The 21,850-nt window shown below is 51.5% G+C and overlaps 1 protein-coding gene across 3 annotated transcripts in view; it reads right to left on the minus strand.

Annotated features, from left to right (window-relative positions):
- SEMA3B (semaphorin 3B) overlaps positions 1-4,942 on the minus strand; it is a 21,195-nt gene extending 16,253 nt beyond the window's left edge. For 2 of the 3 annotated variants that reach the window (XM_027837186.1, XM_027837184.1), the window contains exon 1: positions 4,810-4,942. The gene's annotated coding sequence lies outside the window, so the exon portion shown is untranslated. The other variant, XM_027837185.1, reaches the window with a different exon arrangement.
- Between the last annotated feature and the right edge of the window lie 16,908 nt (positions 4,943-21,850).

Consider the following 21,850-nt stretch of genomic DNA (forward strand, 5'->3'; position numbering starts at 1 on the left):
CCCCCCCCCCCCGCCCCAGTCCACAACCCTGGCTGAGTCTGCCCTCCCTCTGCTTCTAGTGCTGTGCTATTCTCTCTAAAGGGGGCAGGGGGATGGGGGGAGATCAGTGCTTGGTCCCAAACAGCAAGTCTCTTATGTCATCAACCAGGCTCATAAGGGATTGGGGACATTCAGGTGGAGTGGGGGGCAGTAGGAGAGTGTGTGTGTGTGTGTGTGTGTGTGTGTGTAATGATACAGACACTCAACACAGGGTTCTCATATCCACAGCATGGAGAGAGAGAGGGTTACTCAGCTGTCCCTCTCATTGAATCATCATCCCTTCAATGAGCTCCCCCTGCCCACTCCTACTGAGTGCCCTCACCCTCACTGAGCCTCATTCCCTTCACTGAGACCTTACTCCCCCCATGCCAACACACTGAGTCCTTCATCCCTTCTCTTGTGCCCAACCCGCAGAGCCTCCACTGCCCTCTCTGATACCCATCAGTGAGACATGGGAAACCGAAAACGTAATCAACCACTAATTTGAAGCAAGAACCGTTCCCCACCAGAAGCCCCCACCCCTACCCCACCAAGCAGAGTGGGGTAGAAAGAGCCCAGGCCTAGGAATCTGGAGACCTGAGTTCCATTAACTATCTTGTGGTGAGCCTTGGGTCTTTCCTTTCTCTGGATCATAGCAGCATCTACAGCTACATGGGAACTACCTGGTTTCTCCCCTTCCCCTTTTAGCACAGCCATTATTTAGATCTGGGAAGTCCAGTTTCCCTTCCACACTAGGCATCCCCCAACCCTTATTCCCCTGTATCACCAATGGGGTATGGCTCCCACCTGTGGACAGGAATCCTCCCCACAGTAGTAGCACCTGTTTCTCCCCCAAATGAGGAGTAAATGCCAAGCCAGACAGGCACCAAGGAGAAGACTCGCCCTGGGTCTGGGGCTGGTCCTTTCCTCCCATCCCCCAACTGCCCTGTGTTTGTGGATGGCTCCACCAGCTTCCCAGTCACCCAGACTGGAAACCCTGGCACCATCTTCGACCCTTCCATCCCCCTCACCCTTAGAGCCAATCAGTCACTAGTTCTGCCATTTTTACTTTTGCAAAAGCTCTCCCCCTTACCCTCTGCTTGGCCTTAGTCTCTCTGCCCTTAAACCAAATAGCCCAGGCCACTCTTCTCCTCCAGAACAGTGAAGTAGCTCCTCATGGCCAAAGGAAAGCAGAAGTCCTGAGCCTGCCATTCAAGGCCCCACCTCTCCAGCTTTCCTTCTCCCCTTTATTGCTACTTGCTCCCCAATCTTGTCCTGCTCCAACTTCATCCTCCATGCTTGGAATGTTCATAGTAAAACAGATCCAGAACTAGGAGGGAGTTCTGAGGTTATTCAGTCCACTTCACCCATTTTACAGATGAGGAAACTGAGGCACAGAGAGGTGAAATAATTGGCCCAAGTAAACACAGAAAGGTAGTAAAGGTCCCTGTGACTCCCAGGTCAGTACCCTTTGCACTGTACTGTCACTCTGACATCAGTGACAATGAAAACCTTTCTCCTCCTTCAAGGAAGGAATCTTGCTTCCCATAGAGTTGGCCTTCCACAACCTCCCCTTCTCCACCCTGCTGGAGTGTCATAGCACTTTGACCGATCAGGCAGGCACTTACCACCACCTCCCTCTTATCTTGCTCATTTTTTTGAGCTTGGTTTCTCTTCTCTTTCCCTCTCTCATTAGATTGTAAGCTCCTTGAGAGCAGGGCCTGGGTCCAATCCCCCAGATTGCTTAATAGATTTTTTTAAACATTGAATTGAATCTCCATGCACTGGGCCAACGTGTGTGGCCCCCTAGAGAGGCTCCCTTCCCTGGGGCCAGGGGGCCTCACCTGGCCTTAGATACTTTCTTGCTGGGGGTTGGGGAGGAGCGATGGAGCAGCCTGGCCTAGTCTGAGCTCCAGAACACTGACCGCCTCCTGGGGACAGAATAGGCTGACTGAGAGTGAGTGCCTCTTGCTAGGGCCTAGGCTTCTATCTTTACCTGCCTAGCTGGCATGGGAAAGGGCTGGGAGGCAGGGGGTGGCGGGGGAGAAAAGGAGAAGAGACAAGTATTTCTATTGCACCTACTACGTGCCAGGCATTGTGCTAAGCACTTCGTACAAATATTATCTCATTTCATCTTCACTACAACCCTTCGAGATAGGTCCAGTGCTTGATCTACTCAGGGCCCCAGGGATGCTGCCCCCCACCCCCTTTCTAACTCCCTCTGTCTTCCCCAGGACAGTGTTTCATCTGGGAACAACAAAATGTGAGCACCAGATGGCACTTGACAGATCATCTAATCCAATTCCCTCCCACTTTACAGATAACGAAACTAAGGCCCAAAGAGAAGAAGTGGTAGAATCTGGATTCAATCCATACCTATGGAATGTTTTGACTCTAAGTCCAGAGTTTTTTCCATGTTCTCCATAGCATCTCTCACCCCTAGGGCACTGAGGTCAGCTAGGTGGTACAGTGGATAGAGCACTGGGCCTAGAGTCAAGAAGACCTGAGTTCACATCTGGCCTCAGACATTTCCTAGCCATGTGACCCTAGGCAAGTCACTTAGCCCTGTTTGCCTCAGTTTCCTCACTTGTAAAGTGAGCTGGAGAAGGAAATGGCAAACCACTCCAGTACCTTTGCCAAGAGAACCCCAAACGGGGTCATGAAGAGTCAGACGTGACTGAAAAATGACTAACCACACACAAACACACACACACACACACACACAGGGCATTGAGTTCAGAGAGGGTAACTGCCTTGCTTGTGGTCACACAGCTAGCAATTCAATTCATTTCAACAAACCCCTTTTAAAGGTCCTCTATAGGCAAGGCTGGTGGATAAAACACAAAAAGGTGTTGGAGGCTGGAACCCAGGTTTCTTTGGGTCTTTTCACTGCAGCTGGGTTAAGGGTACAAGTGGATTAACTGAGCTGTAGTAGAGCCCATGGGACTGTGCTAATTCTTTTAAACCTAATTTATGGCTACTTAGGGCTCTTAGCTTCCAGTTCCCCACCTCCACTCCACCCTGGGCCCCCTCAAAGCTCCAGACTCCCTCAGAGATCAGGACATTCTAAGCTCTTTCTTAAGGCTACTTTTCCTGAGCTGCCTCCTCCAAGGTTGGGGCCCCTCTCCTGAGGGGAAGCCAATCCCTCTCCTATCCCCCCAAAACAGCAAGGAGGGCTCCTTGGCTGTGGAGGAGAGGAAGGGGAGTTGAAGAGCTCGAAGCTGTGGATGGCCCTAGGCCAAGGCTGCCCCCTTGAGACCTCAGTGCCTCCAGGAGAACTGCAAGGATTAGACAGGGTGGCCTGGGGAGCCAGGGCTGCCTTGGGCATACAAGTTACATAGTGAAGTTTCCTGGGTGGGTGGATCGGGTGACAGGCAGGCTGCTGGGAGCTGACTTCGGAGGGCGGTCCTGGGCTTGGGAGGGAAGCTGGGTCACCCGACAGTCACCCTGGTGACGGGCGGGGCTGTGGCCTGGGCACTTCTCCGGAACATGGCATGGGTGCAGGGCATCCAGGACAGGATGGGGCAGGGCAGCTCTGCCAGGGGGGCCTGACTCCAGGAAGGCAGGGCCCAAAGTTACAGCTCTGTGACCTAACCCCTCATAACCTCCCCCCCAAAGCTTGGCAGTATCTCTGTTTTCATCTCAAACCTTCTCCTCCTTGCCCCGCCTCCCCCCATTACGGAAGGAAAAAAGGGAATGATTTGGAGTCAGAGGGCCTGAGTTCAAATTCTACCCTGCTACTTATTACCTGCTTGGCCTCAGTTTCTTCTTTTGAAATGAGAGAGTTAGACTCAATAACTTCTAGGGTCCCTTCCAGCCCCAAATCTAGCGCTCCTATGACTTCTGGCATTAGAAATGCCCAGAATCCAGGGAGACACAGATCCAGCCACTTCTTTGTCCCTTAGCTCGCTCTCTCTGTTACAATCTTCCATATCTTTCTCCTTCTTTAGCCCTTTCTTCCTCCATACCCCTTCCCCTGGTTCACAGCCCCCTCCCCTCATACTTTTTCTCCTTGTTTCTTTTCTCCCTATAGCCTCCTTCTCCCATGTCTCCTTCCTCTCCCTTCCAAACTTTTCACAAGCCCCTCTGGGAGCCCCCCTCCCATAATTCTTCCATGTCCTTCTCCCCTTTCTCCAATGGAAACCCCCAATATTGTCCTCCTCACAGACCTCCCCCCGACATAGCTCACAGCCTTCACCTCCCCATAGACCCCTCCTCCGTCCATCCCTCTTACAGCCTTTTTCCTTCATTTTAATCCCCTCCTCTCTCTGCATATGACCCTTCCCCTGGGTCACAGCCTTTACAGCCCCATTACCCCTTTACAACCACATCTCCTCTCTCCTCCCCCCTTCCCAAAATTCCGTGCTGGGGTAAGGATGTCCCAGGAAGGGTGACTGTGGGGTGGGGTGGGGCGGGGGCGGGGGCGGGGGGAGGCCTAAAGCTGTGTGCTTGTGAGCTCCGGGTCACTGAGCCCAGCAGACGTAAACAAGGCTCCCGTGGACCCCCACCCCACCCCACCACCACTCTCTCCTGGCCTCTGCCATCCCTTTGGGCTCCTCTCCCCTCCGGCTCAACCAAGTTGGTTGGTCCAGCTCTCCGAGGGAGGACCCCGGAGGGACTGGGTACCAGGCCGGCCACCTGACGCCCCCCGCCCATCCCGGGACCCGAACGGGATAGGCACGTACTCGGGATAAGCAGGCGATGGGCACTGCCAGTCTCGGGGGTCCCGATTCCACTTTGGGGTGAGGGGTCTCGAGAACCCCTGTTCCCCCGGTTCCCGTTCCTCCTCACCTTCCCCCCCCTCCTGAAGCCCCCGATGGGGAGGGGCGGGGTCCACACTCTGGCCCTGGCCCCAGCCCGGCCCTTGCCCTGCTGGGACTCCGGCTCGGACTCCGGCTCCGGCTTCGGCTCCGACTCCAGCGCCTGTGCGCGCCTCCGTAGGTAGGTCGCTCAGTGGCGGTGACAGGGCAGCCCAGAGGAGGCGGCCGGAGGCGGGGAGCAGGGAGGGGAGAGGAGGGGATGGGAGTGGAGGAGGAGAGGGGAGGGCGGGACCTGGAGCCCAGCGCTGGGGCGGGAGTCGGGGCGGGGGCGGGGGGGGGAGCTCCCAGCGAACTCCGGCCAGGGCCGGAGCCACGAGGCCAGGGAACAGGGAAGGCGGCCCGTGCCGGAGGAGTGCGGCCGTGGGGAGGACGCGCGCGCACGCACACACACACACACACACACACACACACACACACACACGCGCACACACACACACACGCATAAGTATGCAGCCAGCCACACAGTCACAGACAGGCACAAATCCACAAATCGACCTGAATCCTTGGACCCAAGCAGGGCGGGACAGGCGGTCACACACGGATACACGATTAGAGCCGCACACACAAGCCGGATGGGGAAGAAGGTACCTTGCATTGGGCAAATGGATCTGGGCTGGAACCCCGACTGGGCCATCGACTACCTGCTGTGTGATCTCCAGAATTCCCTTCCCCTCACCTCTTTGGACTCTCCCCTGCCTGGACCCTGCCAGGTTCCTTCCAGCTCTATATCTTAAGGCATAACTACCCACGGAAGTACAGATATCCACAGACATACAGGGACACACAAACACACAACTCCAACTGCACAACACTACACACAATTACAATTACATAACTCCAACAAACAGCTTCACAAAACCTGCACTATAGTGGACATCGCAGCACAGTTCACAGCCACATACAGAGATGCCCAGGGCCCACAGCCATGCCTATGGATGCACAGTATATGTGTGCACATATACACAGCCGGTGTTGCCCACATCTAGATCTCTTGGAGGCCCTGATTCCACATATCTCATATGCCCATAGACATTGAGCCTTCCCCAGAGGAAATTTGGGGACTACAGGCAGACGCTTGGGTAGAGGTAGGGAGAAAGGGCTACGCTGGTAAATGTTTTTGTTTGTTTTTAACAACTCGCTATCTGGAGGAGGGCCCTGACTAACATAAAACATTTTAAAATTTTTGTTGTTCAGTCATTTTAGTCCTATCCAACTCTTCCTGGCCCCATTTAGGGCTTTCTTTTTTGTTTGTTTGTTTTTTAATTTTGGAGACAATGGGGGTTAAGTGACTTGCCCGGGGTTAAGTGACTTGCCCAGGTTCACACGGCTAGGTAATAAGTGTCTGAGACCTGATTTCAACTCAGGTCCTCCTGACTCCAGGGCTGGTGCTCTCTCCACTGTACCACCTAGCTACCCCGCCCCCATTTGGGGCTTTCTTGGCAAAAGATACTGGAGTGGTTTGCCATTTCCTTTTCTAGGTCATTTTACAGATTAGCAAACTGAGACAAACAGGGTTAAGTGACTTTCCCAGGGTCATACACCTAGGAAATATCTTAAATTTTTAAGTTTAATCTGCTTTAATTAACATTTTCTCCATCACTTTCTTAAGGCTAGACAATCAACAAAACAATAAATTAAGCCTTGATTTGTAGATTTTGCTGATTTCTGAAGTGCAAATGCTTACCCTGAAAATTTAACAGTGGCCTTCAGGAGCTAGTCAGAGCTGGCTCCAGCACACTTTTGCCTGTGTCCCAAAAGCAAACCAGGAGTTGACGCCTTCTCCTACCACAGACTGGCCCTTATCAGCCTGCTTCCTCTAACCTAGCCTAAAGCCCTGAGAGATTTGCTAAACCTCTTGCACATGTGCAGATAATCCCCACAGCCTGGTGTGGTTGGGCTCCCTCCCACACTATCTCTTTCAGTGGCCAGTTCCCAAGGGGGATCTTGTGTATGTGGATTGGTCTGTGCTCTTAGCAAACTCCTAGGCTCTCCCCAGGAAGGAGAGGAAGCCTGTGGACAGGGACTGGAGCAAGCTGGCACTGGAAGAGAGGGCAGATAGGCCTGTGGCACTGGCCATACGCTCGTGCACACACAGGCCTGGGCAGGTATCTGTGTGCCTCAGGGGAGGTGAGGTGAGTGCTGACAGCATCATTCAGAGCCTGGGTAATGAATGCCCTAGATCCCCCCACAAGGAAGCCGGGATCAAGGCTTCCCATCGACTCCTCCCTGCCCCTAATACACACCCACAACTCACTTTGGGATTCTGACCTCACCCAACACCCCCAGGCCACCCACCATCCCTTCCATCCCCCCCTCCCCACTCTAGCCCCACCCTGGGCACTGGGTGAGGAAGGAGGAAATGAGACATTTGCTTCTGACTTCCTTAGTACCTGTTGGGGGCAGTCAACCTGAATGGGCCTGTATGTATGTTTGTGAATTTGTGGGTAATGTGTGTGCAGGCATATGTCTGGGGGGAGGGGGTATGTAGTCATGCATCCAACATCGAGTGAGCACTGGAAAGATCATTCCCCCTCTCTGAGCCTGTTTCTTCATCTACAAAGTGGAGTTAGCATTTGAACTCCCTGGGCTGTTGTGAAGAGCTCCCTCCACGAATGGTGCTTAGGGTAACCTGTCTAGGCCAATAAATATTAGAGGCAGAATCAGACTGGAATCTTATGGTCATCGAGAGGGTTACAGATTTGGTGCTGAAAGGACCCTTGAGGGTCATCTGGTCCCAACGCTCTAATTTTGCAGATAGGAAACTGAGGCCCAGAGAGGTAAGATGATAATAGCTAATATTTATATAGTACTTGGGCACCTAGCTGTACAGTGGATAGAGCACTGGGCCTGGAGTCAGGAAGGCTCATGTTCCTGAGTTCAAATCCTGCCTCAGACACTCACTAGCAGTGTGACCCTGGGCAAGTCACTTAACACTGTCTGCCTCAATTTCCTAATCTGTAAAATCACCTGGAGAAGGAAATAGCAAACCACTCCGGTATCTCCATGAAAACCCCAAATGGGATCATGAAGTGTTGGACACAACTGGAACAACTGAACAACAAAAATATAGCACTTACTACATGCCAGATACTATACTAAGCACTTTATAATTATTATCTAATTTTATCCTCACAACAACCCTGGGAGGTTGCTGCTACTCTTATTCCCATTTTACAAATGAGAAAACTGAGGCAAACAAGTTAAGTGACTTGCCCTTAATCACCCAGCTAGTAAGTATCCGAGACTGGATTTGAACTCAGGTGTTCCTGACTCCAGTCCTGGCACTCTATTCACTGTGCCACCTTGCCCAAGATCACATCGCTAGGAAATATCAGAGCTGGGATTTGAACCCAGGTTCTCTGACAGTGAATCCAGTACCCTTCTACTGCTCCACTCTGTCTCCCTTCTTGGTATTATTATTACTCTAATATTTAAGGATCTATGGTTACATCAATGTTGGTATTCTTTTCATCAATTCAGATTTCAAATCTTCTCCACCTTAGTGAGGGGAAACTCTTCATGAGTTTCATGTGGTCAGGAAAAAAAAATCATTGTTTGGTGTTTAGCCTCTGGTGGTATTATTATTATCATTATCATCATCATCATTATCATCATCGTCATTATCATCATTAGTAGTAGTAGTGGTAGTAATAGTAATGATAGTAGTAGTAATAGTAGCAATAGTAGTAGTAATAGTAATAGTTGCAATAGTAGCAGTAGTGGTAATAGTAATAGTAGCAGTAGTAGTAACAGTAATAGTAGTAGTAGTAGTAGTAGTAACAGTAGTAGTAGTAGTAGCTGCAGCAGCAGCAGAACCCTAGAGTGGCTATTGCTAGGGAAACAAAAGTAAAATCTGAATTCTCAGGCCAATACAGTACGATACAATGTAAACAACGTGTATGAGTGTGTCAGCATTAGTACAGAGATCACTCAGGTAGAGAAATCAGGGAAGGCTCCTTGGAAAAGGAGGATGTATGTATATGGTCATGTCCATCAGTATATTTGTCTACACACATGCAGTGGCCAGACACCATCTAACCACAACCTTCCCTCTTCTTGAACTCAATGATCCTTTCAGTTTCCGTCCAGTGGGGTCTAAAGGGAAGAAGGAAAGGCTGAGTTGGGAGGGGGGGCTGGGGAGTACTGTTGTTAGAGGACTTAGGTTGTAGGGGAGGAAAAAGGCAAGGTTTGGCCTCTTGGAGATGAATAGTTGGCCCTGGGGAGAGGGATGCCTAGTAATTCCCCAGGGACGCGGGAGAAGAGATATTCTGTGGTCTTAGGAGCCAGTTTTCCTGGGAGGAAGACTTAGAAGAATGGAATGGGGACAAGAAGAAGGATGCTAACTGGCCTTTCCAGGGGACCATGTGTTGGTGCTGAGCCAGAGGAGCAGAAGATGGCCTCGACCATCCCAGGGAGATGAATCAGCCCCTAGGAACCCCAAAATATAGGCCAAGCTGGCACCATAAAATGTGCACCTGCATATGTGGCTAGGGTGTGTGCTGGGGAGGGGGGAGGTCTATGAGTGCCATAGGCTGGGCTGTTAGCCTTTTCTAGTTCATCCTCTGTGTCCATGGGGGCCTCTTCTCCTTATCTTTCATGGCTTCAGTTATTATCTCTACTCAGATGACACCCAAATCAGCCTAACCTGCTCTTCCCTGAACTCAGACCCTCCCTCCCCCATCACCTTCTGCCTGCTGAATGTCTCTACCTGGATGACATCTCAAACTCAACATATCCTAAAGAGAACAGATTAATATACCACCTCCCCCGCCCCAAACCTACCTCTTCTCCAAACTCTCTTGCTCTTGTGTCAGTTGAGACCACTAACCATTCTTCCAGTGGTCCAGGTTTGCCCCAAACCTGTCTCTCTTCTTTGAATCCATCCCCTGGCCCATGCCAGTATGCAGTCAATTGCCAAGGCCTCTCTAATCTCACCTGCCCAACATCTCTTTAATCCCTTGCTTAGCACCACCCAAGGTCAGACCCTTTTCACCTCTTGCCTGGACTATTGTGGTTACTAACCTCCTAATTGATTTCTGTTTCCAGTCTCCTCCCCTCTCCACTCCATCCTCCACACAGCTGCCTCCTGTCAGCAGAGGGCTGACTAGGTCACTCCCCTGCCTTATTGCCCATAGAATAAAATGCAAATCAGCCAGATTTAAACGCCTTTGTAGTCTGACTCCCACTTAACTTTCCAGACATTTTGTTTTATTCTTCTTCACATTGCAGCCAAACTGGCAGACTTGCTCCCTCCGCCCCCCCACTCAATATCTCATCTCCCACCTCCAAACCTTTGAACAAACTGTCCCCTGTGTCTAGAACAATGGTATCAAACTCAAATAGAAAGGGGAGAGGGTGGCTAATCTGTACTTAAGGATCCTTGCAGGCTGCATATTGACTTAGTTTTAAAATATAATATTATCTGTGTTTTATTGTGCTTTTATTTATTTAGTTCAATATTTCCCAATTACATTTTAATCTTGTTCAGCCCCATTTGGGTGTGTTGTTGAGACCTTTGAGGGGCCTGTTTGACACATCTCTCTGGGATATCTGTTCCCTCTTTCCCTTTCCCCTCTTAGAATGCTTGGCTTACTTCAAGGCCCAACTCCGATGACACTTGAACCCCCCTCATAGCTGTTAGTGCCCTCCCACTCCTCAAATTATCTCATATTTCCTTATCAGTTTACATGTTGTCAACCACACTAGAATGTAAGCTCCTTGAGGGCAGGAACTTTTTTTTTTTAAATAATTATTTTATTTATCTCCTCAGTAGGTGCTTAATGCACTTTTGTTGAATTGACTGAATTATTGAATTGGGTTGGGGGAGCCACTGAGGGGAGGTCAGCTCTGAGGTCCCATCTCCCAGGTGGGGAGGGGGGAGACCACTGCAGTGATGGTACCCTTGCTTCTCTGTCCTTTCAGCTGTCCTGCAGCTGCTGGCTTCGCCCAGCCCCAGGCAAACAGAATTCTTTGGCTGTTTCCAATTTTCCAGCGTAGGCTGCCAAGATCAGCAAGTGCTTGTCCATCCACCCCTCCTCACTCAGGTTCCTGGCCCGTGCCTCAGGTCCCATGGGCAGCAGCACCAGCTGTAGGCCAGGCCCCAGGGGAGCAGGATCCGAGCCCAGGATCCAGAAGCTTAGGCTTGGTTACTCTATCTCCCAACCTTCCCCCACTCCCTAGCACAGGGTCCCTGGGACATGAGATCTTGTGTCTGACTCCTCTATTCAGGGAGACAGGGTGCTAACCTAAGGCCCTGATCCCACCCTGCCCTGGGCCCCCACTCTCAGCCTTTGCCTCTCAAATAGGACCCCCCAGACTAGCCTGGGCCTGATTAGTCTGTTGGGTTGAGTAGCTGGATAAGAAGGTTTATCATTTGGGGGTGGGTGACCTGGAGTAAGTCCCTCCTCCCCTTCCCCCTCCCTGTAAAAGGAGAGAGCTGGTCTAAATGGTCTTTAGGAGTCTTTCCAGTTTTAAAACTGTGATCTTGTAATCTTGTGAGATGAGGCCTCTTTAGGCGGTGTCCCTGGCTGGAGGTCTCCACCCTGCCCCCCTCCCCTCAGTCACCAAGGCCAGGCCAGGCCAGGCCAGAGTAGCAGGACTGCAAAATTTTTTAGGAATAGATGGGTGCTGGGGAGGGGTGGGACGAGAGGAGGAAAAAGTGGAGGAGAGACTTTCTAGCCCAAATCTGAAGTCTGGTCCCCAGCGCATCTTACACCCTGGCCCAGCTGGCACTCAGCAGGGCACCCATCTGCTGAGTTAGGGCTTAGCCCCTGCCACTCCTCCAGCTCTCACAGATTCACAAACCTTTATTTATACACATGAAGACACATACAAACATATATACAGAGAAAGACACACACACACACACACACACACACACACACACACACCTTACCTACCCCACTATGCTTGGAGACCCCCATGGGGACAGAAGGAATATAATTTCTCAACCTTTTGGCTAAGAGCAAGTGAATACACTATATCCTCAGTGCTGCCTCTGAGTTAGGCAGTTCAAGTATTATTATACCCATTTTGTTGATGAAGAAACTGAGGTTTAGAGAGCTTTACAAGGGTGACAGTAGGCCAAATGAATAAATGTATACAGAGCCCCCATCATTTATCAAGTTCTAAGTGCTGGGGATATGAAGAAAGGCCTTTTTTTCAAGGAGCCCAAGGTCAAAAAGATTTTTAAAGATTTACAAATTATTTTTCATTTAGTACACCATTTGATCTTCATAATGATCCTGAGAGGTAGGTGGCATTATTATTATTATTATTATTATGACCCATTTTGCAGATGAAGAATTGAGAAGTTAAGTGATTTACCCAAGGTCATTGAGTCTGAGTCCAGATTCTAGCATCACTGTTCTACCTAGACCTATAAATAGAGCCCATTCCCCATCCACCCTCCAGTAGCTGGAGATGATGCTAAGCTTCTCCCCTCCCCCCCACCAGCCTTTCCTAGGAATGGGTGTGGTGGGCCTCTGGGGTCCTATATTTCTTCCTCAGAAGCTTCAAAGGCCAGGGTCCTTGAACTCCCCACCCCTATCCTCTCCAGTCCCCTCAGGGGGACTGACAGTAAATGAACCATCTTCCCCTCCCCATCTCTTCTTAAGCTGCCCTATGGATACAATGTATCTCTTGAATTGTTTCTCTTGTAACTGCTAGTCACAGCCAGTGCCAAGGTCACTCCTGGAAAGGAGCCATCAGCCAAAAGGATTGGCAGGGTGAGGTACTAAGGGGATAGGAAGAGTTTGGGGGATTCCAGAAGGAGAAAATAGTGCCTGTCTCCTTCTACCTACGCTTTCTGGGTGTCTCCCACTAGTTGGAGAGCCCATGGAGAAACACACTTCAGTGTGCCATCCCATCCCCTCGGCAGGGAAAGGGGAGAAGAGCCCTTCCCCCCCACCCCAGTCTGTTAGGGCATCATATGAATGCCCTTTCCCCAGTGTTGGGACTACCCTATGTCTAGAGATGTCTCAGCCCTCCAACAATCTCGGAGATATGATATGAGCGAACGCTGAAAGCTGGGACCCCTGGTTTCTTTTTCCAGCTTGTCCCTTCTCAGCCTTGAGCCTTTGTTTCACTTTCTGTAAAAAGGGAGCCAGCTGCTGTTGGGCCCTGAGCCTGGTCCCTGTACACCGAGGCATGGGAGCATTCTTGTTTGGGAAGCAGATTTTGTGAGGATCCCTGCTTTGCTCCCCAAGGCCCAAGCTGGGTGCAAGGTAGAATTGTCACTGTCCACCCCTACAAACTGTTCATAGCCTGAGGGGGGAGGCTGGGCTGGGTGTTGGCCTGTGTCTGTGCCCTTCTTCCCCCCACTCCCCCGAAGGAATTCACTCTCGGCTCCTGCCCACACCTGCTTTAGCCATTAAGGTCAGGGACTCACAACTCACACATCCCTGACTATATGAAGAAAGGTGGCCATGGGCTGGGCCTGGGGGATTGGGGAAGATATATCTAGGACTCAGGAGGATGGGGGGGATGTTTAAGGTTGGGGGCAGACAGAGGGGGTTAGTTAGGGGTAGGAGCACTGATAGAGGCCACAGGACATGTGGACACTCCTCTTTTCCCTCCCAGGTCCATACTGAGGGCCTTCTTCCTCACAAACTCTGCTTGAAACCAGCCTTGGAAGGTGACAGAGCACCCCCAAGGCCACCAGACCTCAAGACCACTGTTACTTCTTGGCATAGAATTGCTCCTTCCTCCCCTAGCATAAATACAAAAAGGGTGCTGGGCTGCACGCAAAGGTGGCTGGCTCCTCAGAGACCTTACAGATGGAGGAAGGAGGAGGGGAAGGGGGAAGAGCCTTTCCCAGGTTTCCCCCTCCCCTGCCCATCGCTGGGCCTGCTTGGGCCCCCAGTCTAGGTCTCCGTGGTGATAGGATAGGGGAAGCAGGTTAGGAGGTCACAGGCTATGGGGGTGGGGGAGCTGTCCCTGAGGGGCCCCTTCGCTCTCTCCTCCCCTGAGAATGAGCAGCCCCGCCCCCCAGTGTGGGCTCTCAGGGCTTTGGTGGGGGGAGCCTGACGTGACAGCCTTTCCCCGGAGGCCCCAGCACAGCCACCACCCCCTGGCAGCCTCCTCCTGCACATTCCTCCCTGGGTGAGGTCAGCCTGCCCCCCCCCCCCCAAAGGAGAGGGGAGGGAGCTCCGGGCCAGCCACATCACAACTTTCTCCCTGCTTCTGCTTTCTCCATCGGCCCATGGCAGAAGAAGCCTGCCTGGGAGGAGGGGAAGGAAAGGGGGTGGGGGAGACCAGGGATGTGCTCTTAGCCTCCACAGCAGGGAGTAGGAGACTAGAGACCCAGGCCCTTCCCCCTAAACATTAGGGGCACACGGGAAGCCCCAGAAATGTAGGACTCCCTGAGTTTCTCTATTGTAGAAATACTATGTTAATCTGCATATATTTGCATACATTTACATAAAGCTATGAAAACTTAATCCCTTAGAAACAGGATTTCTCTAAAAGGTGGGAATGGGGGCAGCACCCCCAAACTGTGGAATTACAGCATATTGGGGGGGCCTAAGCCTCTGGACCTCTGGGCCTGATTCAGGAGAGGGTAAGAGGTTGTGTTGGGGCACCTGCCTCTTTCCACCTTGAAATTTACCCCAAGAGTCAGAGGTTAAGAAGAGCACCAGGACCTCGGCATTCGGATTCTCAGAAGGCTACCAGCCTTCACCTCCACGCATTTATTCTGTGGCCTGAGACTGAAGGGAGTGGGGGAGGGGAAGGCAGAAAGGAGACCTTAAGGATCTGGGGACATATGAGCCAATCTCCTGCACCTGCAACGTGTGTGTGTTTGTGTGTGTGTGTGTGTGTGTGTGTGTGTATGTGTGTGTATGCAAGGACAGATGTTCAGTTCAGGCTTCTTTCCCAATTCTCAATCCAATGGGCTCTCAACACTATTCAGAAGACAAAGCTTCTCCCATCATTACCACTCCAACCCCTCCCACCCCAACTCTCTGAACCTGGAGGGGCTAGTTCCTGAGTGTCCATGTCCTTCCAGAACACACTTGCATTCAGACTTCTTGTCCTTTAAGGGGAACCAGATGGGTGACTCCTCTGGACCTCAGAGGGAACTGGATTTAGCATGCAGCCCCCCAACACGAACTGCCCTCTCTGACACCCCCTAACTCCCACCTCTAATTAATCAGACCCAGAATATACAGCCCAAGTCAGGACAGGATCTGACACCCTGCCAAGAGAGCAGGAGCTCCCCAAAGCTGGGCTTGGGCAAGGGTCCTGCCTGTCCCCTTCTTGATCCACAAGGTCAGTGACACAAGCCGAGTGAGATTCTGGGATATTAGTATATGACCATGTGACTGTACCAAGGACACGCCTTCATCACCTTTCACCTGGTCTAGGGCAGGAGACTCCTAGTGGGTCTGGCCCAGTTCATTCACTACAGTTTCCAAATTGAAATTCCTAAAGGAATCCCTCAGGATCTGGCCTGTCCCTCTGCCTTTCCAGAATCTCCAGCAGCCCCTTGCTACCTTCAGGGTAAGTCACAATAGGTCTCCAGCCTCCTTTCCCATGCTCATTTCACATTATTCCAGTTCACACACTATTCCACATAAACTAGCTGTTCCCCAAACTTCACACATCATTTGCTGCCTCCAGATCTTTGCTCAGGCTCTTTTGGAATGTTCTCCCCCTTCCCACTTGCTGGTTTTCCTGATTCTTCAGCACTTTCTTTTCAATAGATCAATCAGCAAGCATCTATTAATTGCGCACTATATGCCAAGCACGTTGCTAGGCGAGGGAGATGCAAACATAAAGAATGAACAGATCCTGCCCAAGGATCTTGCCTGCAATGTCTCGAATTATCTTGTATTGACTTATTTACTTATCTGTATTTATTTATCTGTCTATGCCCTCCTTGCACTTGAGTCTCTTGAGTAGAGAGACTGTTTTTCTTTCTTTTTGTCTTTGTATTTCCAGACCCAGCAGTGCCTGGCACCTGGTAGGTGTTTAATTAATACATGCTTGTTGAAGTGAATGAAATCGTCTCTAAGTGCCCGTTTCCAAACTCTGACTGGGGGTGTGTGTGTGTGTGTGTGTGTGACAGTGAATGGATCTGTCTAGGCTTGGGTCTGTGTGACCGTGACTGTGGATGTGATCTAGGGTGAGGCAGCTTTAGTGGGACAAGGGGTTATCCAAAGGGAGACGAGGAGGAGGGAGCGGGGTGAGTGGTGAAATCTGTGCCAGGGGCCAGGGATGGGGGCAGGGTTGGAGGAGTGGGCACCAGGGTCCTCCCTGGGCTTTGGGGGTTCTGAGCTCACACCCATCCCCCCCCTTTGATTCCCCAGGAGGGGGGAGGGATTAGGGTCAGGTGCTCCCTGGGCTAGGCTCTCAGTGCTCCATAATCCTAGGAACAGAGAGGAAGTAAGGGGGTTGAGGAGCGAAATATCCCCTCCCAGATCTTAGACACCCATCTGCTGCTGAGGGTGGGCAGAGAACCTTCCCCCTCTACCACTACCACACACACACACACACACACACACACACACACACACACACACACACACACACAGAGGACAATGCCAGGCCCCAGCTCAGCTCCTCTCCCCATCTCCCTCCCCTTCATAAACCAATTCTGAGCTTCATCCCAGGCCTGAAATGCTGCCATTCGTGGGGCGTGGCACCCCATGGTCAAACACAGCCTGGATCCAGCAAGGGCAGACTGTGTACTGGAGTAGGCCGGAGCAATGGATTTGGGTCTGAGGATGTGGGTACAAATCCTGGTCCTATTTTTACTCCCTTTTTGGAAAATGAGGATCTACAACCAGATGACCTAAATTCTATGGACGTGCTATGTAATGGCGGGTGGGGAATTTTAACTCCTTGTCTCCTGCCTACCTAAATTTCTATGGTCCTGCCCTCATCTCAGTTATATTCACTAGAGGCAAAAGGCCTGAGGTTGCTTGGGTTCCAAGTGCTTGTCCCAAGACCGAAAACGGGAACCCAAGTGTCTATGCTCCTAGCCTAAAATTGTTGATGACTGTTACCTGGATCTGTGCCTCAGTTTCCCCAGTTCGAAAACCATGTTAGTCTGGTGAAGTTAGGGTGCTTGGGCTTCAGGGCGTGTGTTAGAGCACTTCTGGTGGCCACCTGGCTGTCCTGGAGCTCACAGGAGAGGGAATAGGTCAGGCCTAGAAGTCATTAGGTTTACAAATCTAAAAGTAATCTAGTCCTACTGTGAGACATGTTTTACAGAAGAGGAAACTGAGCTCACAGAAGTTTCTGTGACCTTGCTCTGGGTCACATTGCTACTAAATGACAGATCTCAGGACCTCTGACTCCAAAGCTTACACTCTAGTGCTACATAGCGAGGTTCCAGCACAAATCTGGAGAGGACCACGATATCCTAGAAATGGGTTATACTGGTAGTGTCGCTTGGGGGTGGGGTATATCAAGGTGGGGGTCTGATGACAGGGCCATAGGGTGCATCTGCTCCCTCCTATCATCTCTGCTAAACCTGGGAAGGCTTGAACATGGGACTTGAATTGCCCATCTAGTCCAAGCTCTGCCACTAACCTCATGTGTGTGTGAACCTGGGCCTCAGTTTCTCCACTTGAATTCTTGAAGAGTTTGGTGGTTGCCTTACCCCGAACCTACCAGTAAAATGATTAGACCACCTAATTTCTTAGGCTGCTCCCAGTTCTGATATTTCTGTGGCTCTGTTTCATGATCTCCTCCTCCTGTCTCCTCTTTGAAGAAGACCTTTGGTCCAATCTCTCCCCCCACAACAATGTGAATTTTATTGCCTGGGTCAGTCAGTTACTTCCTCCTCAGTTTCCTCATCTGAGTTTAGGGCCTTGTGGGCCCTTTTATGGGCTCCTAAGTCCCTGGACACTGTTAGCACTCTGGCCTAATCCTCTGTCTCCCATGGAAGGAAATGCAAGAGAAGATGCTGGTGAGGAAAGACAAACCCCTATTTTCTCTTCCCTCTGTCTCTGTCTCTAGAGGTCTCTGTCTCTGTCTCTGTCCAGCTGCTTCCCCCTCCCACCCTCTACTGCCCCTAAACAGGTTATAAATAACATAGAACTCCACTCCCACCACATCAGGGCTTTCTGGACTATTTTGGGGCCGGGTGGGGCTTCTGGGCACTGCTCCTGCCATATGGGGGGCGGGGAGGCCCAGCTCCCCACCCAGAGGCCCAGGCATCAAAGTAAGTTCTCCCTCAGAAAGGGAGCTCGGTGGTATAGTGGATAGAGTGCCCGCCTGGAGTCAGGAAGATAAGTCTTCCTGAATTCAAATCTGGCCTCAGATACTTACTAACTGTGTGACCCTGGGCAAATCACTTACCCTGTTTGCCTCAGTGTCCTCATCTATAAAATGAATGGGAGAAGAAACTGGCAAACCGCTCCAGTATACCCATGACTACAGCCACACTGGCTGCACCCCTGTCGTGGCCCTAGTAAGGAGGCCTGTAAGTGGTCCATAGGCCCCGTTCCTCATTAGCTAAGGATAAGACTGCGACTTCCCAATCCTGCCATCCTGGTCCTGGTGGCATCCCACTCTTCTCCCTTTGCATAATCTTGGGGTCAACTCTTTCCACCCACTCACAGTCTGTCTCTCAACCAGCAATTTCTCTGTCTTCTGAAACCTGGGTCCATTCCCTGGATAAGGATGGGGGAAGGGGGAGTTAACCCCATGGACTCTTTGGGGAGGGGCTAAATGACTCAGTCCATGCCTGGAAAGTCATGAGACCCTTGCTGACCTCTCTTTGCAGCTCAGTCTCCCCCATACCCCCCTTCCTAGAGCACCCTTTTCTTTGCCCCCACAATGGCTGGGAATTTCCCCTAGCCCCCAAGGAGGTAGATAAGGCCTTATTGAGTCAGCCCCCGCCTGCCCACTCAGGACAATGAAGGCCTTGTCTCCTTAGAGTTCAGCAATGTTGAGATGGGGGAGCTGACAGAGCCTGCCCCCCTCTCTCCTTATTTATGTCCTGATCCTGTGGTGGGGAGGGGGGAGAGGGGAGGGAAGAATAAACGAACAAAGCCTCAGCCTGGGTGGGGGGGGAGCATTCAGCCTTACCACTTTGGCCCCTGTGCTGGGGCCTTTTTTACCTAGAGGTGTGGGTTCATGGGCTTGGTTGGGGTGGGGGAAGTGGGCTGTTGCCTTAAGAAATCACTAGTGTATCAGGGTCAGGACTCCATATGTTCTGGAGAGCTGGGGATCACATCAGACCCCAAGTGTTCCTTCCCCCATCTCCCAGAAAGACCAGGATACAGAGGCGGTAGAGATCAAGGGATGTGGGGGGACAGAAGTCTGGAGATAGGGGATTGAGGGAGAGAGGAACAAAGGAAAAGAATGCCGGAAGATGATGGAAGACATAAGGATAATAAACTGAGGCCAGAGGAATGGGACATAGAAGGACAGAAGGACAGGGAGACAGAAACTGGAATTTCAGGGACAGGAGAACAGAAAAACTCGATGGGGACAGAGGGATGGGAGACAGTATATGAAAGACTGAAGGAAGAAGGTCAGGTGTTCTGATGACCGAGATATTGAGGACAGAGGTATTAGGGACAGAATAGGAGACAGGGTGATGAGATGGGGAGAGGGAGATGGGGTAGGGGAGATAGGGGAAGAATCCCTCCACTTTGGATCTCTCTTCATTTAACTGTCTGTGGCTGGGTGGGGGTAGGATGGGAGATGAACAGGCACTAGGGGTTTTGTCCCCTCTCTCTGGGAGCCCCACCTGGACTGGTCCCCTCTTCCCAACCAGAGGAGGGTGTGGTCGGTTCGGTGTTGTCCAGGCCATCACTGGCAGTGATGCCAGCTAACTCAAAGAGGGCTCTATGTACCAAAATGTCCCCGGAATAGCCCCTGGATAGAGGACAGAGGACATAAGGCCTTCCTGGACAGCCTCCCTGGCACAGATGCTTCCCTCTTCTGTGTCCTGTTCAGTTGGGACCATGGACACAGGGAGAGGGCATCAAAAGGGCAGCTTCCCCACCCCACCCCAACTCTATTCCAAGAGAACCTTCTTCTCTCTCACTTATCGCTCGGACAACGGAGAGGGAGACTTCTGTGTCATTGCTGGTCCGTGTTCCGGGGGAAGATGGAGAGAGGGGACCTGATAGGGATGGGGCTGAGGATGCCCCCTCCCAAACTAGTGAGGAGGGAGCTGGGAGGCAAGGACTTTGATGTATCCCCAGGCTGGCAGCTGAGCATTGGGGAAACCCCATCCACAAGAAAAGCTTCAGGAACGGGGGGGGGGGGGAGTACGGGTGTGTCTGTTTCCTTCCGAATCTGGGAGGGGGCTCTCATCTCATGCCAACGTCCTACCCACAGAGGAGATGCCCAGGGAGCGTGGAAATTGGGAGGAGAAAGAATAGAGAGAAAGTGGAGGGGGTGTTAGAGGGACAGAGGCAGGGTGGGACAGGGAGAGTGGAACAGGAGATTACAGCGGGATGGGGAATGGGAAGCTGAGGAAAGTGAGAACATAGTGATAGGCCTGGGGAAAGGGACATAGGCTGAAGCAATGGGGGACAGGGCACAAAAAGATGGAAAGATGAGGTGTGAGAGAGAAGGACAGAAGGATGAGGGGCAGAGGGCTGGAGGTAATCTATCCTGTGCTTGTGGCCTCATTGGCTCTTCTCATCACTGCCTACCTTCTCATCTTAATTTCATACTATTCCCTTTCAGGCATTCTGCATTACAGCCAAACTAAACTTCTCCCCATCCTCCATTCTCATCCTACTGTCTCCAGCTTCTGGGCATTTGCCCAAGCCATGCCCCATGGCTGGAGTGCACTCCTTTCTCCACCATCTTCTCCTTTCAAACGTCTTCTATTCTTTTAGACACAGCCCAGGTGCCACTTTCTCCAGGAAGCTTTCATTTGTACAAGAACGTCTACCATAGCGCTTTGCTTGGGTCTTTTCTTTGCCTCTGTCCCACTGTGCCTTGTAGGCACCTCATTCTCTTTCCTCCTTTCTCTTCCCGCCTTAGACTATAAGCTTCTCAAGGGCAGGGAACGTGATTTCTTTTATTTGTAGATCCCCAGTAGGGGTATAGGACATTAGATGCTTAATCCATGTTGAACTGAATTGAATTTCCTGCATTTCTCCTCACCTGAGGATACGTGACCTAGCTGCGTCCTTCCTAAGACTCTATAGCCAGGGTCCCCAACTGACATAAGGGAAGGGGTCTTTCGGAGACTTATGCGAAAGGATGAGTTCAATACCGTTTGTTCCACTTTCCCAAGAAGGTAGTGGAGAGGGGAAGGAGCAGCAGGCTCGAGTCCCTCCCACATCTGGGTAACCCTCCTGGGTCATCATTGGGAGTTGGCTCCAGTTTCGTCCTGGACAGTAGGGATAAGATGTGAGCTAGGAGTCTCCAGCTCTTGGTTAGATAGCCTGTGTGCCCTGGGGCCAGTTTATCAGGCCCTACTGCTCTCTATGCCTCAGTTTCCCCAGCTGTAAAATGAAGGGGTTTGGTCTCTAAAATTTCTTTGAGTTCTGGCATTCTGTATTTTGCATCCTAGGTTCTGGACTCCTTCCCAATTCTCATATACCATGATTTATATTCTGCGCCTCTGTCATGCTTTCTTCTAAGTCCCCTTCTGGCTCAGGCATTCTGTGTTCTAGGTCCTAGGTCCCTCTTCCAGCCCCAGCATTCTCTGTTGTCTAATTACGTCCGTGGAGGCCCTGGAATCCTGTGAATCTCTGATGGCCCCTGTCCCTGGGCTCCCAGGCTCCTCTATTTCCCTACCCTACCACAGGTATAAGGGGAGTGTCCCCGAGGGCCCTCAAGGTGGGAGGGGGCAGCGCCTTTGGGATTAGTAGCACCCTCATAGGTCTCCTTTGTTGGGTGACTTTGGGAAAGGGAGTGTCCTCAGCCCCAGCCTGACCCCAGCTGACCCCAGTCTGCCCTCCAACTGAAGCCCTACAATGAGAGCCATTGTACCTTGGGCCCAGGGCCCTGGTCTGGGGGCAGCAGCCACGGAGCTGAGGGTGACATCAGCCTCCCAAATGCTGTTCCCTCATGTAATGTCCCCTCTG

This window comes from Vombatus ursinus, unplaced genomic scaffold, assembly GCF_900497805.2.
Source record: "Vombatus ursinus unplaced genomic scaffold, bare-nosed wombat genome assembly UNPS02014820.1, whole genome shotgun sequence".
NCBI classification, from domain to species: domain Eukaryota; kingdom Metazoa; phylum Chordata; class Mammalia; order Diprotodontia; family Vombatidae; genus Vombatus; species Vombatus ursinus.